Source organism: Festucalex cinctus, chromosome 16 (assembly GCF_051991245.1).
Source record: "Festucalex cinctus isolate MCC-2025b chromosome 16, RoL_Fcin_1.0, whole genome shotgun sequence".
NCBI lineage: Eukaryota > Metazoa > Chordata > Actinopteri > Syngnathiformes > Syngnathidae > Festucalex > Festucalex cinctus.
In genome coordinates, this window is record NC_135426.1 from 4,979,174 (window position 1) to 4,998,021 (window position 18,848).

The 18,848-nt window shown below is 38.3% G+C and overlaps 1 protein-coding gene across 3 annotated transcripts in view; it reads right to left on the reverse strand.

Moving 5' to 3' along the window:
• Window positions 1–18,848, reverse strand: part of syn3 (synapsin III) — a 138,693-nt gene that overhangs the window by 49,134 nt on the left and 70,711 nt on the right. The gene's annotated exons all lie outside the window — the stretch shown is intronic.

Below are 18,848 nucleotides of genomic sequence, written 5' to 3' on the forward strand. Positions count from 1 at the left end.
CGAGGTTGGGTTTCGGAATAGCTGGCCGTCGATATATAATTTATCAACGACCATCGAAGTCCGTTTACCCTCCTGTCTATTTTGTTTCATTATAGGAAACAGTACTTTTTGCCGCTCGTTTATCTCTCTTGGGAATTGATCATTCATCCCGAAAGATGTCCCTTTGAGCTCCCGTCCTTTACTTTTTACCAATTCTTTATGTTTAAAAGGTGTTTCTTCTTTGATTCCCAAGCCACAAAAACATGCGCCATCACCTTCTCTGGCGGGAGGGAATTAGTCAACAATGTTACATCTGTTATCTCATTTTGCTCAGAAGGCACAGTGGAAAAGTACTGTGACAAACGACTGGATTTTTACCAGCTTGTACTCTTCTGGAATGTTCATCCAGAGGAACCTTTTTGTGAGGTCTTGGACTGGTCCACCTCAATCTCATTCACATTGGAATCTTCATGCTAGAACAGAAAAGAGCTTCCTCTCAAACTTATAAAGCGATACAAGACTTATATCTCATTTTCCAGTATTGGATTAGGCATTGCTATAAAAAATAAAAGTGCAAATATCTCTGGCATCTTATTCCCTGAATTTTCTTTTAAACCGATTAAGTGTCAAAATTCGAACGTACCGTGGTGAACGCCATTGTTGTGGTCATGTGATCGTGATGACGTATCCCGTGCCTAAACGGAAGCCGCCTTCGCTCATTTCAATGGGAGTTTGCTGACGTAATGGGCACGAAAAAGACCGTCTTCTATCCCAATTACTGTGCCAATTCTGACCAGAGTAAAATCCTCAACATGTCATTCCGTGTGGGGGTGAGGCGGTCGGGAGTTGCCACTCCTGATGTGGGTTAAAGCGTGTTTAGCACACAACAGCTTAGCCTAGCAGAGTAAAAGTCACTCGGATGTTCCCAGCTTCGACTCGCTATGAGCCGACCGGCTTCAATGTGTGTTTTACGCATCACGTGATGGCCGATAATGTAACTTAATGCAAAAATATTCATAAAAAGTGCTGTAAAATCATAGTGGTTCAGAATAAATTGACAAATTTTTCAGGGAAGAGTTGTAATTAACCATTTCACGGAAGCGCTGGTTAGTTTTTCACAAGTCTTGTATCGCTTTAAACAATTAAAATTTAGGTAAGAACCAAGAGTTCTCACATGACAATTGTTTGCTTATTCTTCTAAGCTGGAGACTTAGTGTGGTGTTGAAAACAGATCCACTTGTGGTGGGAACATAAGACAATCTTTTTGGATTCACTTTATGAGGGTTTCAATAATAATAATATTTATTTTTATTTTTTTTTTAAGAGCTCAGAATTGTTCATTCGGTAGTCTTACCGATTCAACGTCTTATCATCATTGCTCTTTTTTTTTTTTTTTTTGTGTGTGCGTGCGTGCGTGCGTGCGCGTGCGTGCGTGTGCGTGCAAATACGTATACATTTATACTCATTAATTCACCTAAAGCCTTATAAATATCCCATTACCCTTCGCCTTAACCAGGTACTTCAGAATCTTGCCAGTCGTGAGGTTTAAATGGTCAGGAGACGAGAGAAAAGGTCAGAAAAAAATAAAGAGAAAAGAAAGATAAATCAAAGTGAAATCCAGCACCGACCAAACACTTCCTGCCTTCCCCATGATTACAAAATCAAAGTCTTACGCCAACCCCGGAAGCCTCTAAATTCCAGCAAATTTAGCGAGATCTCAAGAGACCAGAGGAAAAACTAAAGAGAGGAAGGAGGGAAGGATCGATAAGGCAGAGTGAGATCCATAGAAGCCAGTACATCCAATCCATCAAAGTGAAATCCAGCACCAACAAAACCCCTCCTGCGTGGTTACAAAACCAGAGTCTTATGCCAACCCCAGAAACCTCAAACTTCCAATAAATTGAGATCTCAAGTGACCAGAGGAAAAACTAAAGAGAGGAAGGAGGGAAGGATAGATAAAGCAAAGTGAGATCCACAGACACCAGCACCCACTGATTCAAGGGGCTGTGGGAGGGAGAGGCTACTTCTGTTGAGTTTCAGTAGATGCTGGTGCGACGGATCTGGCATGCATAAGGACCACTCAATAATAATAATAATAATAATAAAAAGGCTCATACCAATAAATATAAAAACCATTAGTGTTTTCAAACTCTCACATGTGGAACATTTGGTCTTGAATGTTGCCATCAAGCAAAAATCGACCAAAAGCCTTCATGTATTAAAAAACGACAACAAGAACAACAAAATAACAATAATCTAACTAGACTAAATACAATTTCTGGATAAATTGTGTGGGAATGCTGAAAGCTGAATGTTAATAGCTGAATGCTCAGCTGAATGCTAATAGCTTTCAGCATTCCCACAATTACAGTATGTAGCGGCTGATTTTTCTCTGGTTACATAACTCCCAGGCTCTCTTCATTTAGCGTACAGTAAATACGCCAGATGAGCAAGCCTGGCACATGGAAATACTTCAGGGAAGCCCATACAGGCCATACTTGTCCCTTCCTCATGTGAGTCACATGCAGGTTAAGCTAGGTTAGTGTCTGCAGGGAATTCTGCTTCACTAATTGCCACCTCAAAAACAATTTTTGCTGAAACTTTCCATTGCCCGATTGGTTATCATTATTATTATATTATTATTATAAAAGGTTCCAACATGAAATCTGCCAATATTCAAGAACGGCTCTACAAAACACATGGCACGCCCATCCAACATTTACGATCGTTTTCATTCAAGCCACACATATTACCACATAAATGGCTTGGGTAGACAAAAGCAAGAGATGCCCACCCACCCAGAATGCTTTTCAAGACATAGCAAGTTGGCCACATTATAATGATTGACAGTATAGGGGCTGTAGAAACATGGCAGTAGCGTAACATATGTACTGGTTTGGAAATAGTACATTTGAAGTTGTCTTTGTATAGCGGTTGTAGGAGTAGTATGCAGTAAACAAGCAGCTCCTTCAATTGTGACTACCCCCACCCCCAATAGGCAAATTCACAAGACTGTAAAAGTTTAAAAATACGGTAGAGAGGTGCTGGTAGAGAGCCACCTTCTTGGTCAACACAACTTGAAAGTTCATTGTACCACCAACAAATCAAATGTGATACAAATGGCTGGACAAGTCGAAATTGTGTGGCAGCTTCCATGAGTTACCGTGACATCCTCTTCTTACAAAGACAGAGGACTGAAAAGAAAAAGCAGTTAGTATCGCCTCGTTAAGTCCAAAGTGGAACCAACAAATTGCAGTGTGTTGTGCCAAAACTCTTCATGTCAACTGGTTTGAAGCAACACCCAAAGATTACTGCCAAAGGCCACACCATGACCAAGAAATCTGACAATTCCCAAAAGGGTCGGCTGGGTTCAACCAAAACCAAACGGATTCCCTCCGTAAGACGACGAGCATGGAAAAGCGCCGCGAGTTGGTCCACAAAAGCAAACATAATGGACAGATATGGACACTAACTAGCTCTAAATTGTGGAAAAAGGGGAGACCCGCAAAGGAATCTGAAATGGAAATACATTTGCGTCCTGACATCCTCTCGAGTGGAGGGACAGTGGAAAGACAGCTGAAAGGGTTTTCCCAGCCAATAGACTGCCTATCACATGTCTATCTGGACAAAAAAAAACAAACAAAACATCCTTCTTTCATTTCCAGTGGAAGAAAATCACACCAGCGTGGTCAGCTATGGAAAAGCACTTGGCAGTGATGGGTTCTTCACATTTCTCTTTTGCTTGTTGATTCGACCAGTCAGCACAAACCCGCAACACTCAAGCACCAAAATCAGGGATCGAACCGATTTCATTCGACTCCATCGAGACATTTGACATCACCAGGAGCCAAAGATGGGCCTCACACCTTCAGGATCATTTTCATTCCACACTCAAACTCTGTTGTGAGCTTGACACCGTTTAATAACAGACGGCAGAAGAAGAAGTCAACACAAATTTGACAGTGTTAAGTGCATGGCCAGGCTGTGGTAAACGCAAGTTATTTGAGTCCAGCTTCTCTGTGGTCTTTTCGGTAATGGGAGGGCTGTCCTAGACAAACCTGATGAGTGCTAATCAATTTCACGAAGGCTCATTTTCTGCCTCCAGACCGGCCTTCGAGTGGGCCAGTCCTGCAAAATCCATCAACAGTGTGCCACATTCCTCTTAAAGGAAAAGCCACGTTTCATTGCCGTTTTCCGGTAGCTCCGGCTGGATTACGTCTGAGAAAAGGCTGAGCAGAAAACGAAGCGACTGATTGATTGCCAGTCATGCGACCGAAAGGAACGTCACGTCTCGTCTCTCAAGCGTGCAAATGACGATGAATCACACAAAGTCCAGCTGGGAAACCACGTGACGGAAGCCTGCGCACTACAGGTAGGAAAAGTTGAACGCGGACATGCAGGCAGGAAAACAAATCCGGAACATTCTGTCACAACGCGGTTCCGTGATGCTGTTCAACACTGAAAATTCATCCAGCCAAGGAAGCTGGATGCTGTAAGCAAGCGCCTTCATCGTAACCCTCAGGACGAAAAGCAGATGTGGAGTCTGGATGAAGTGTTGCTTTAACGACCGAGTTTCTCTCCGCGGTCTGCCACTGTTGCGACATTGTTGAGGAAATGACAGTCTCAACCAAGGAAGGACTTGTGAAATCACATTTTGTTTGCCATCCATCAATTTTCTCATCCGGGTTGAGCTGGAGGCTACCCCGGCTCACTTTGGTACAGATGTAAGGTACAACCTGGACTGGTCATCAACGTAACTGGAGGGAAAAAAAAACAAAACACACACACACACAAGCGCTAATATCCCAGCTGACCACACCCTGGGCTGGTCACAGTCGATCACAGGGCTTCTATACAGACCGGCAACCATTCAATCACGCTGTCATTAGGGATGTAATGATGGACAATATCGTGATATCGTGATATTAAAACTGCCACAATATCGTTGTCGCCATATCACGATTTTAATTAAAAGCAGCCATCTGTTAAAAATGTCAAGTCGATTGCCATTTGTGCAGTTCTAGCACCCTCTGGTGGTTAATTTTTTGTGCAGTTTAATTTACACAAGGCATGTTCTGGCCCTTCTATGTGTAAAACACACTAAACTCAACTCAGCTCAACTCAACTTTATTTATAAAGCACTTTTCAAAAATGCTTTTCAAGCTGCCGCTCAGGTGCATTGACAGAAATGTCAGTAATTCTATTTGCAAGAGGTGTTAATACAGATGCTGCATTTCCAGCTCCATAATTGGAAATGACATGTTGGAAAAGCTGCGACATTCACTTGAATATCAATAAATGAGTCATCCAAAAAAAGAAAAGAAAAAAAAAGCAGGAAGCATTTAAGACATAAACGTTTCCTGCTCTCAACATTTTGGAAAGGGCGATAAGCGGATGAAGGCCACTTGAGGAAGGAAAGTCAGGCGACCGCCAGCTTCGCCAAGCGCATACCGGGCCCGGCCTAAATGTCAGCAACACTGTTTTCGATTAAGATGTGCTACAAAAGGAGTAATGGGAGAAAGGTCCTGGAAGATGTTTGAAAACAGCTGCATTCAGCAGTGTGCATCCTATGGAAGCCCATTCACGGCAGTTAAAAAAAAAAAAAAAAGTTGGTTAGCCGTCGAGTGTGTGCAACCCTTGCTTCAACGTATTGGGCTATTTTGTCGCATATTAGGGTTATAACACCACAAATCAAATCATTATAATACATGTCAAGTACAATTATACAATACTTTCAGAAAATCAACTTTTAGACTCAACATGGTCTTAATGTTTGTCGACTGTCAAGACTCACCGTTGGAGGGCTGCAAGCTGCCGCATGGAGGTTTGATAGAAAAGGTCTTCAATTAAAAAAACAAACAAAAATAAAAAACACTTTTCCCACCACCTGGCGGATTCTTAAATAAATAAATAAATAAATAAATAAATAAATAAATAAATAAATAAATAAATAAATAAAAATAAACCAAAATGAAATTCACTGCTGGATTCTGACAATGTATAAAAAAATAAAAAATAAAATTTTTTAAAAATCCCTCACCGGTGGAAACGGGCCGCTGACAGTAAAAAAAACAACAACAACAAAAAAAAACCCCACTTAAATAAATAAATAAATGAATAAATAAAATTCACTGGCAGATTCTGACATAATAAAAAAATAACAAACAAACAAACAAACAAACAAAAAAACACTTCTCCCCCCACCAGTGGATTCTTAAATAAATAAATAAAATTTACTGCCGGATTCTGACGTAAAAAAAAAAAAAAAAAAAAAAAAAAAACAAGCAAAAAAAAAATACAAAATCACTGGCGGATTCTGCCGTAAAAAAAAAAAGAAAAAAAAAAGGAAAAAAACAAACGCTTAGCATTCTGTACCAGCAATGGCTAATATACTTACAAGAGCCTCAAAGCAAAGATGCCTTGTGGTCATTGTGAATACTTTGAAGGTACTTACTGTACAGCATTTCATTAACAAAAGATGTTTTGAGTACAGTCTGACACAAAACAAACTATTTGACCTTTTGCCTTGAGGCACTGTAAAACTCTGATTTGGAAACACGACTGCTGCCATCACTTCAACAATTTATGCATGGAAAAAAACCCGAATGGGTCAAGCGTTTGTCCCAAAGGCGAGTGGTCCCCGCATTCACGTTATTCTAAGCAGTCTTAGAACAGATAAATATTGTTGAACCCGTGTGCCTTCCCATAGTATAATTACAGGAAACGTTTGCATAGGGTCTCCGATCGTAGAAGAAAAATACGCAATGATTAAGCGCCAGCTGCTGTTTGTGCAAAATCTTACGCTCGACTATAGACAGTAAAACCCACGCTTGCAAACAACCATCCATTGTTTCATTTTATTCCATGACATCTTCATGCTTCCCACTGCATAAAAAAAAAAAAAAAAAAAAAAAAACCATGCAAAATCCCCTGAAATGGTTTAAAAAAAAAAAAACACTGCAAGTGATTCACTCGTCATCATTCATCTTTATCTCTGTTCTTTCGGCTATTGTTCTAAATTTAACCGCATTGGCAGGGGCGAACCCCACTCAGCATGACATCATCAGCATCCCCCAGACCCCGTTACCGTCCTTCACCTCTAACCTGCCGATGACTCACCGGCGCTTCGCCACTGACAAACTTTCCAAAATAAGCTCTTTTTTTTTTTTTTTTTTTGGTCTGCCCACACACCTTCCCTGCGGCCGCTCAAGTTTCAGGGAAACTTCTCAACATTTGTCTTTTTCTACTCGGGGAAAAACCACTAATCCCGTTTACTGCTTTGTCCAGATGAGGTTCACTTGAATTGATTGGAACGCTCTTGGGGTGGAAATTTATAAAAGAGGGAATATGAGTAAATGTACTTTACGGTTTACTGAAACAAATTGACTTCCTAGTTGAGAAACGTGATATTGTGTTTAATCCTAGCTTGAAGACATTTTACTATTTGTGGTGATTTTTGTTTTTATATTTACACAGTTTACATTCAATATTTAGTATGAGGAGGCCCGGAATGAGACTCATTTTCAGCCCCGGAGTTTCATGGCTCAGATGCATTTGATCGATAATGTAATTTACAATTGATAACTAACGAGCAAAAGGACAAATAGGAACCAATAGACAAGTACACGCAACATTGGATGAAACATTTTACATTTAAAAAGGCAGATTGTTATGTTCTGCAGTTAGATCCCCAAAAAACTTAGACACAAATAAGATTTTAACTCTTTATTCGCATAACATCGAGAGGCGTAGAACAAACTTGTCTAGACGAGAAACAACGAGAATGTATCAAGAATCACGAGACGCTAAGCTAACTTGGGCTGTCGAGGTGCACAGAGGAACAGAGGTAATAATCCGACAAAAACACACATTTCTCAGACAGGCTTATAAAGACAGCAACTCAATCTGATTGGTTGTGGCTAGACATGACTAGACAGGACTGACATGGAATTATCTGATTGGCTGTTGACCAGATAAAGAGATTAAAGATTCCTGACATCACATAGCTTCTGGCATCACATAGCGTCTTACCAGTTGAAACTAGATGCTGGTTACATCAGTTCAAAACAGACACTTGACCTCACGGTCATGACCCAAACATAACCCTTGCATGACCCTAGTCATGACAGTAAACATAACCCTTACATGATGCGAGTCACCACAGTAATAACCCTTGCATGACCCTAGTCATGACACAGATTATCAAATGCTGTTATAACAGCAAGATTAAGGGAGCCAACACTGTACTTCCTGTTAGTGCTCTTATTTTGAAACCTAAAATAAATGGAAGTTAAATACCTGTATTGGCAGTCGTTTATAGTATAATGTAACGGCCTGCTATATTTATTCAAATTTTCAAGAATCACGAAAATAAACTTGAATGGAAATGCTAGAAATTCTTAAAAAAAAAGAAAAAAAAGAAAAAAAATGTTTTATGTGGAAGTGGGTGGTTTTTTCAGCATATTGATAAAAAGAAAATGCAAAGAATAAGAAATTTTAATATTTCTGGAATGAAAAAAAGAAGCAATCAATCTTTTGTTGCCAGTCAGCTGAGTGTCTTGTGGCAGAGAGATGCTCTCATATGACATCATCACATGGTGCAGTCTCCTCTCAATATACTATCAAATTTTCAGATTCGTTTTTTTGCACATTTTCAACAAATTCGCATAAAAATTTTGAAACATGTGGACAGAAACCCAAATCTTGTCAGATTGAGGTTATGACATGGATATATTTGCTGATTTCAAAGTGGATCTGCGGGCCGGCAGGAATTTATGTACGGCTGCAACAGCGGATATTGAAGTGGCAATTCGCCACAAGGGCATGATAATGTTTAAAATTTTTAACTCATTTGCTCACAAAAACGTATAAATACATTCTATTTTAAATGTTTTAAGTGTCCCAAAGACATAATGTTTTTTTTTTATGTTTCTTTTTTATGCACAAGCATACAGAAGGCTTTGATGGAGCCTCTCAACTGCAAAGAATGGTTGAAGAAATGCTAGTTATTACACAAATGGCTAGCAGATGGCAGCAGAGTATAAGAGATCAACCAGGGCCATGTTGAAATACAAATACAATTCTGAATAGATTTGTGAATATGATGAAACTTAGCTATATTCTAATGCTAATTGCTACAAAACGGAAACAGATACAAGAGACTTTAATCTTTCTTTTGGTAGGTTCCATGTTTTTATAGAAAGAGAACAAAATATTCTGTGGGCCTTGCAAAACTTCTGTGAAAATGGCTGGGAGTGAATGAGTTAAGTACAATTTGCACTTAAACTTGAAAAACAGTTAACATTTCAGTACAATTTTATTTAGTTATGTGTAATGCAATTCAAATGAATCACTAAGTATATATTTTTTTTTATTTTTCCCAAGAGTATTTAAGCACAGTTTTTTTTTTTTTTTTGTTTGGAAGGATTCACAAAAACGTTTGAGGTCGTCCGTGAGCGTAAAAAGCCTTCATTTAGGCAAGCCGTCCAAATGTAAGGAATTCTTCAAGTTATTTCCATGTTGTCATCTTCCCATGCCGACGGTTAGGCCTGGTGTCTCGCTGTCTCGTGCCGTACGACAACGTAGTCATTTGCGGGCTTTCCTCGCCGGGCACGGCAGCCAAATGCGCGCCTGACGGTACACAGCGGTTACATTTGGCTCGCCTGAGACGCCATTCGTCACATGTGGGCGGGGGTGTATGAAGGCTCGTCATGGGTCACGGCCATCCACAGCATGTATGCGTTCTCTTCTCAGATGTCTTTTATCGTACATTTAGACGATTTGCACACTCAAGTCAGTGAAGCAGTCAAGTCACCCTGTCGGAGCTGTCAGAAATATATGATGCCGCTGCAATGCAGTTGTTTGAATTAAAAGTACAATCTAAAACAGTGATTACCAACCACCGTGCTGCCAAGACAGATTATCAGGCTTGAAATGAACCCAAGTTCACTTCATTTAAAAAAAAATAATAATAATGTACATATGTTCATCTATGCATAGATGGCAGGCTGAACAATGAAATCACCAGAAGGTACAATTAAACATTTGTTGGCATAAAAAAAAAAAAAAAAAAAAAAAAAAAAAAAAAAAAAAAAAAAAAAAAAAAACATGTTGACTTTTGTACTGAAAGGGATACTTGACTCAATGAACAATTTTCAGCAGTGAAAAGTTCATATTTTGTCCAGAATGAATTTGATTACTTCATGATTTTTCATGTACAATTAATACCTTCAAAAACTATTTATTTTCTCTTGTTGTCGACCGACATTAAAAATAGAACATAATTATACGTTCTTGGGAGCAAATTAGTTAATACCTTTAAAAAGTAATTTTTCTACTTGCTGTCGACTGATGATGACATCACCTGTAGTGAGGAAGTAGGTAACGACCAATCATGGCTCACCTGTTTTGTGGGGTTGGTCAGCAAACTGAGCCATGATTGGTCGTTACCTACTTCCTCAGCACAGGTGATGTCATCATCAGTCAACAGCAAGTACAAAAAATACTTTTTAAAGGTATTAATCGTACATGAAAGATAAAGAAGTTACCACATTAATTCTAAACAAAATATTAACATTTTTACTGCTGAAAATGGTTCATTGAGTATCCCTTTAACTCATCGACTCGCAGCCATTTTCACTGAAGCAACCCCAATCCCCTTCACTACTGTCTGTTTTACTGGATTTGGAGTGATTTTGCAAGACCCACGGAATATTGTGTTATATTGCTATAAAAAAAAACATGGAACCTACCAAAAGAAAGATCAAAGTCTCTTCTTTCATCAGGAAATAAAAAGTATTTTTCTATCTGTTTCCCTTTCCAGATTAGAATATAGCTAAGTTTCGTCATTATTCACAAATCTACTTCGAAATGTGAGTAAAAGAGCTTTTTTTCAACATGGTTGATCTTCTTAACTCTGCTGCCGTTTGCATAATAACTACTAGGGCTGCACAATATATCGAAAAAATATCGATATCGCGATATTGGCCCTTGCAATATGCATATCGCAAAGGCACGCAATAAGTTTTATATGGAATTTTATGCTTTTTATATGAATTTGACCAGTCAGATGCTAACTAAAATGTGAATCGCCATTCAATAGTTGAAAATTATCAAGACATAATTACAATTCATTAACTAAGATTACAATAAGGTTGCTTATTTTGCCCCATGAAAAATGTTTTTCTTTCAATAGGTAATACAAATGTAATTTCTTTAGGTAAATGTTAAATATCGCAATAATATCGATATCGCTATGTTCAGGAAGTATATCGCATATCGCATGTTTTTCCAATATCGTGCAGCCCTAATAACTACTATTTCTTCAACCGTTCTTTGTAGTTGAGAGGCTGCATCAAAGCCTACTGTGTGTTTTAGCATTTAAAAAAAACAAAAAAAAAACACAAAAAAACGTATAAATACGTCTTTGGGACACTTAAAACATTAAAAAAACGTATTTATACGTTTTTGGGAGCAAATGAGTTAAGTACATTTCAGTCTGTCTTTTTACTTTTACTTAAGTTCTACTTCTATTACACAAGCATTTGCACTTGTACAACTACCTTTTGCCAGCTCTGCAGAGAAGTGGAAAAAAAAAATGCATCCTCCACTAAAGCACAAGACAAACGACCCCAAACTCCTCACGAGCAGGAGACATCCAATTACACTTTTTTTTCTCCTCTCAAACGACTCCCATTAGCCATCCTGTAATGTGCGCAGAGCCGCAAAGAAGAAGAGCTCATAAGTCTGCTCTACTTGAGCCCGGCCGGCATGTGGGCCACTCACTTCGGTTGAGTGAGCGAGCGAGTGAGTGAGTCAAGGCCAGCTGGACACTCCCCCTTTGGCGCGCGCCCCTCCCGGCGGTGCTATCTTTTTCAAGCCTCTCCTCATCCTGCGTCTCTGATGGCTCGTCAGTCGGATGAAAGGTGTTTCCTCTTGAGTCACCGCCTTGTCGCCGTCCGACCTCAGATAACACAATGCTGCAGCCTGACGTGACCTCATTGAAAAATTGGTTTTATAGAAGCGCGCCGTTTTAGAGCGGATGTTTCCGTTTACTTGGCTCAATGTAAAAGGATCATTTGTGAGACGCGCACATAAATTAAAAATGAAAAGTGGAGCATGCGCCTTCTACCACTAAAGCAGCAAGCAGCAGAAAACAGCAGAGGCCCCACAGTTGAACCCTGTGGAACACCATACGTGAATTCATATTGCACATATTCGTACGTCCACTTTTTCCTCCCCTCGACATAGTATGATGTCGATAACAAAGAAATCACACGATGTATCATCACAAAAGCCTCAAGTCGACTACTGAGCGCACCAAATTCCTCGCAGCACAGATAGGCAAATCAATGTACCGTGATCAACTGCAGCCAATAGATGGCCAAGCAGGGTGCATCATCACAAATCATTTGAATCAAGTGTGTGTGTCTTCACCTCTGCCCAACACCTGAGAGCAACTCAATGAACCGCTGGGGTTCCATCAAACCCGGGTTAAGAACCACTGCTCTATATTCAACTCATCCAATCATGCTTTTAAGGCACCACACTGGTCCTTTGGTCTTGCCCAAACTCCACTCACTAGAGTATAATAATAGGAGTGTGACGATATATTGATATTGCGATAAATCGTAATACTATGTCTCCCAATAGATTATCGATATGCCTACGCAAGTATGGCGATATTTGTAGTTAATATACAGCGGCTCCATTGTTCAAGACTTATTGAGTAATTAATTGGGGGGCCACTAGGGGGAGCCCGTCATAAGAGTGGCGGGGAAAGGGACGCAAGTCTTCAGGCGAAGAAGACTCATCAGCTTACTTTGACTTGTGGAAGACATTTATCTGTCCAGCAACTGACTCACTTTTGCATGTTTCTATGAAAAATGTGGATTATATCTTCAATTTGAACATTTGAAAACACATTTTATGTTTCTACTTTTTGCACACAATTTCAGAGAAATAATGTGGATGTAATATTTAAAGGGATACTTCACTTATTTAGCTCATTATAGCAATAAAAAGTTAATATTTTTTCTGTAATTAATATGATACTTTCATTATTTTTCACATACAATTAGTAGCTTTAAAAACACATATTGCAACTTGCTGTCGACTGAAAATGACATCACAAGGTCTCAGGTAACCAATCACAGCTCACCTGTTTTCTAGGTTTGATCTTGTATGTGTTTTTAAAGGTACTAATTGTACATGAAAAATAATGAAAATATCTAATTTATTATAGGCAAAATATTAATGTTTGACTGCCAAAAATGGCTAAATAAGTCAAGTATCCCTTTAAGTAATTTTATTCATTTACTTTTACAATGTTACACAAACAAATTACTCTCTGTGAAGAAGACACCAGTTTTAATATTGTGTTTCACTGATGGTACAAAAAGAAACTGTTTTCTCATCGAAAAAACATCAGTTTATGTCTTGAGTAGTTTAATCGTAGATTATCGTGGATTACGGTATCGTCATATCGTGAGATAATCGTTATCATGAGCCTTGTATCGCATATCGTATCGTGAGGTACCCGTCTGCTCCCTCCCCTACATTAAAATGCCCAAATATGTTGTTTTTTGTGGAATTAAGAAGGATGGGGTCAGAAATAAATGGATTTTAAATGAATTGGCCATTTTAGAATGCAGGAACTAAGACACAAAATGATTAAATAAGATGTGCATGCAGCAGCCCATCAAATGCAATGAAAATACTTTTTTTTTTTTTTCCTTGAAAGTGGTAAATTTGGACTTTCAGGTCGCTCCCGCTGCCACATTCGTGCTATAGTATGTAAGGAATGTTGCCTGTTAATTACTGTGAGTGAAATCATTTTGTTCTCTCAAATGAATCAACTTCCTCCTCCTCCTTCATTTCCACATTTGGACATACAAAAGTAAGGCCCGACTGCAAGGCGCATGCCGATCTCGTGTCTCAACTCAGGAATGTCACATATCTGTTATTTCAGGCATCAGTTGAGGAGGCTGAAATCACAACGGACGCGGCCATTATCAATGAGACGCAGCGGCCAAACGGCTTCACGTGCCTTCCGCTTGATGTCTGCACCGATTAAAAGTCGCCCGACCGGGTCGGATCTACCCCTCTTAAAATGAGAATACATTTAATGGCACGCTGTTCTAATCTACTCGAGCAAACACTGACTTAATTTTTGGCCAATCGTGAGAAATCGTGTGAGGGAGACATTCGATGTGACCAAGGTTATTTTAGTTAACTAAATCTAATAAGAAAAAAACTAAAATTAAAAAACAAATTTAACGAAATAAAATAACAGAAATGCATTTTAAAAAACAAAAATGAACTGAAATGACATTTTATGTTTACAAAACTAACTCAAACTAACTATAAATACTAGGGATGTAACAATATCCAAACATCACGATACGATATCACGATACGAAGGTCACAATACAATAATGATAGTGATAAATTGGGAGTTTGGCGATACGAAAAAGGTGACAATATTGTAAAAAAAAAATGGCTCATACTAAAAAAACACATAATATTGTTTTTTACTTGTGCTGTCAAACGATTAAAATTTTTAATTTATCACACTTTTTAATTTTGATTAAGCACGATTAATCAGCTAAATTTACATTTAAATTTAAATTTGCGTAATATAAAATAAATACAAAATACCGTAATAGTTTGACATTAATGCATTTTATTATCTGAATGTCATTTGCAAAAATTTATTAAATGCATGTACGCAATTGCATGCATGCGTGTATTGCTCATAACATAACAGCATCATATCAATTGGGTGCAATTCAGCAATTATTAATTAATTAAACGCAAATTACTTTTGTTTTATCTAAAGTCCCGTCGGGGTGTTTTTTAAAACGAAATTTACCACCGACTGGAGTCACCCCGCTCATTTTGGAACAACAGGCGTAGGAAATGCCGTGCATTGACCTCATCACTGACCTGCACAGCCTTCAACGTAACCATCATCGGTTACGTTCAAGGCTCAAGTGCGGTCAAAAAAAAATAGTGTGATTAATCTGCGTTAATACGTGATTAATTCGATATTTTTCTGTGATTAATTAATCTCTTAACGCTTTAACTTTGACAGCCCCATTTTTTACAAAAGTAATGCATAAACCACCTACAATCTCTAATAACAGTTAATATTGAGGCACTTCCTTGTTAATGCACGCACATATTGAGTTCCTCCACATATTGACTCTCTTCACAAGCATATATTACGTTCCCCGTCATCTGACCATTAGCGTGGATTTTAAACATAGAAGGGCCAAAACATGCCTTATGAAAATTAAACTGCACTAAAAAAACTAGCCACCAGAGGGTTCTAGAACTGCACAAATGGAAATCAATCAGACTTTAAATGATGTGCTGCTTTTAATATCGTGACATGACCACGACGATATATTTGTGGCAGTTTTAATATCGCAATATCGCGATATTGCCATTATCGTTACATCCCTAATAATTACAGCAAAAATGTCCTTCATTTTAGTCTTTGGTAATTAATTGAATGCATGAGCCTTTAAGGATCACTTTAAATGTGATTTTAAGTACGGTAGATTTATTTTGATATTAACCGAATACGAATGTTTGAAAGTGTGTCACGCATAAGTGACTTCATCTAGCAGCAGCCAATCGAAAAACACCTTCAGATGACATCACTCCCATGGTGGTTTTTAACTATTGCGCACAAGTAATACACATAAAAATTAAAAATAAATAAATAAATAAAAAACTAAGAATTTATTAAATAACTAAAACTGATAAAAACTAACAGAACCACCCTGAAAACTGGCTAGATTGAAAAAAAAAATTCAAAACGAAATCATAACCAACTCAAATGAAAAATTCCAAAACGATAATGGATGTGACTCATTTGTGAGGCAGAAATGCAAAATGAACGTTTCTGTGAGTTTCATCATGAACTGGAGTTCATCTCCAAAAAAGAAGGTGACCAAACAACTCATTTCCATAAAGCACGCTGCCAGCTATCCAAATAGTGTTTCGCCGATCATGAAAGAGAAAGCCAGAAAATGAAGTCTTAACGCGATGGCACAAAATAACGCTCGCGCTTCCTTCAACTTGATTATTCCTGCCTTGGCTTATATAACGGCGAGTATCGTCATTCCTTAACATAGCTCTCCGTCCAGTCTGTGCAGATAAGCCTCTGCGGCGATAACACGGGTTGGTTCACCGAGACAGTCAAGAGGCGGAAGAAGACGAGTTTAATTGGCTAATTGAACCCCCATCGTTGAGAATAGAGTCGGATTAACGGAGACACTGATTGCTGCTGCCTCGCCGTCAAGGTCACGGCCGGGCCGAGGCAGCAGTCAGTGTCATATCTCATCTTGACATATACGCATATTATAACTAGTTAGTTATGGAGTAAGTAAATATCTTCTCTGAAATCACTGTGTTGAAAGACATTTAAAAACATCTGCTTTCACTTTGGAAAACAATGATCGACATGTTTGCCCATTTTGGTTTTGCTTATTGAACATATCAATGCAATGCAAGATATAAAATGAAAGTGAAAGGAAGAAAATAAAAGTTATGAGTAAAGTCAGACGTTACATGTTCAAAGGGAGTAGGAAGAAGAAGAACTGATCTAGTCCTACCGCCTATAATTTATATCATGGTTATGTACGTAATATATCATTAAAATAGAAAATAAAGCAAATGAAAGAAAAATAAACACAACATGCACTTTTCTTAAATGCACATATTAGTGTAAGTTATAAACCCTTATCATTAACTGAATCATAAAAATAAAATGTTAGTGCATTGTCTACACTGTCAATATGAAAAAATATATATATTTTAAACCTAATTGATGAATCAGCAGAATTGACATATTAGTCCATTATTAAGATAATCAGTAGCCCTATATAAAATACAGTGATACCTCGGCTCACGAACTTAATTGGTTCCCAGAGAGTGTGTGTAAGCCGAAAAGTTCTTCTTCCGAACATTTATTTCCCATAAGAAACCATTAAAATGAGAATAATCCGTTCCCAGGTCCCTATAAAACATAATTTTCTACTAAATAAGCCTTAAAACTACACAAAAATCTACCTTATTTTATGTATAATAAATGTGCTATTGTATTGTAATTAAAGAAATAAATTGTACTGTATAATAAAGTCGTTTTATTTTACTTTGTGATGGTAGTTCTTAAGGATAGTAGCAATGGTAGACTTACTTCATTCGCAAGCGTTTCACCGCGTAGAGTGTTTATGGAACGGTTGTCGCTCATTCGCACTTTCGTGCTCACCGGAGCGGAGGAGGTGTGTCCCTTGGTGAACAAGGAAGTGGAGAACTTTCGCGAGTCAACAAAAAGTGAGCACCGCCAACTACTTTCACCTCTTTCCTGGGACTAAACAGCCGTGGCACGATTTTCTCCTTTTTTGAGGTACGTGATGGCACTTTCGCTTTTTTTTAGTGGCGCGAACTCCATTGACTACAATGCAAACGCGCCGCCGAATCGCCGTCCCTCGCTGGTAAGCATTAGGCTTAACACTAGCCTGTGGTGGGGTCTTTTTCGGTCCCATAATAGCAAAAGTACACTCAAAATGTCTATCAAACACAAACCGCGTCTGCACTAAAAGAAAGGGGGTGACGAACTGGGACGCCGTGAGCGTGCGTCAGCTTCTCGTGGCCGCCACCGTGGTGCTGTTCGACCGCGTGGTTTGGTTCGTCCGCCGAAAAGTAGTTCGTCAGCGGAGACTAAATTCTCGCGAATTTAATGTTCGTGAGGCGAAAAGTTCGTGAGCTAAAGCGTTCGTCAGCCGAGGTATCACTGTATAAGGAAAAAAATATGTAAGACCTTCAGGTGAAGCCATAAGACTTGCTTTTACTTTTTTGCCCCCTGAAGAAAAAATAGAAGTTATATTTAGGATCACAGAATTAACTCATTTGCTCCCACAAACGTATAAATACTTTTTAATATGACCAGTGTCCCAAAGACATATTTATATGTTCATCAGTTTTGTTTTGTTTTTATGCTAGAGTGGACAGAAGGCTTTGATGCAGCCTCTGAACTGAAGAGAACGGTTGAAAAATGGTAGTTATTACAAAAACGGCCAGCAGGTGGCAGTAGAGTATAAGAGATCAACCAGGGCCTTGTTGCAACAAGCTGTTTTCCCCAGTTTTAAACAGATATTTGAATAATCATGAAACTTAGCTATATTCTAATGCTAATTTCTGCAAAACAGAAACAGATAGAAATATACTTTTTTTCTAATGAAAGAAGAGACACTAATCTTTCTTTTAGTAGGTTCAGTGTTTTTATAGCAATAGAACACAATATTCGGTGGGACTTGCAAAATCAATCAAAATCCAGTTGCTTCAGTGAAAATGTCTGGGAGTGAATGAGTTAAATGGATACTTGACTCACTGAACCATTTTCAGCAGTAAAAAGTTAATACGGTTATTCTAGTGAATTAATTAAAACGAAAAAAAATAAAACTAAAATTCAAAAAACTATTTCGCTCACGAAATTAAAACCAGGAATGCTTTTTAAAAAACGGAAACTAACTGAAACTACATTCTTTGTTTACAAGACTAAATGTAACTATAATCACAGCAAAAAATGTCCTTCGTTTTTGTCTTTGGGAATTAATTTAATGCATGAGCCTTTTGGGGACGATTTTAAGTCGATTTATTTTTTATATTAACTGGAATAAGGATGATTGAAAGCGTGTCACACAGAAGTGACGTCATCTAGCAGCAGCCAAAAGAAAATCACCAAAAGATGATGTCGCTCCCATGGTGTTTTTTTGTTTGTTTGTTTTTTTTTGGTTTTTAATATTGCGCACAAGTAATGCACATTTAAAAAAAAAACTAAAACTAATACTGAAACT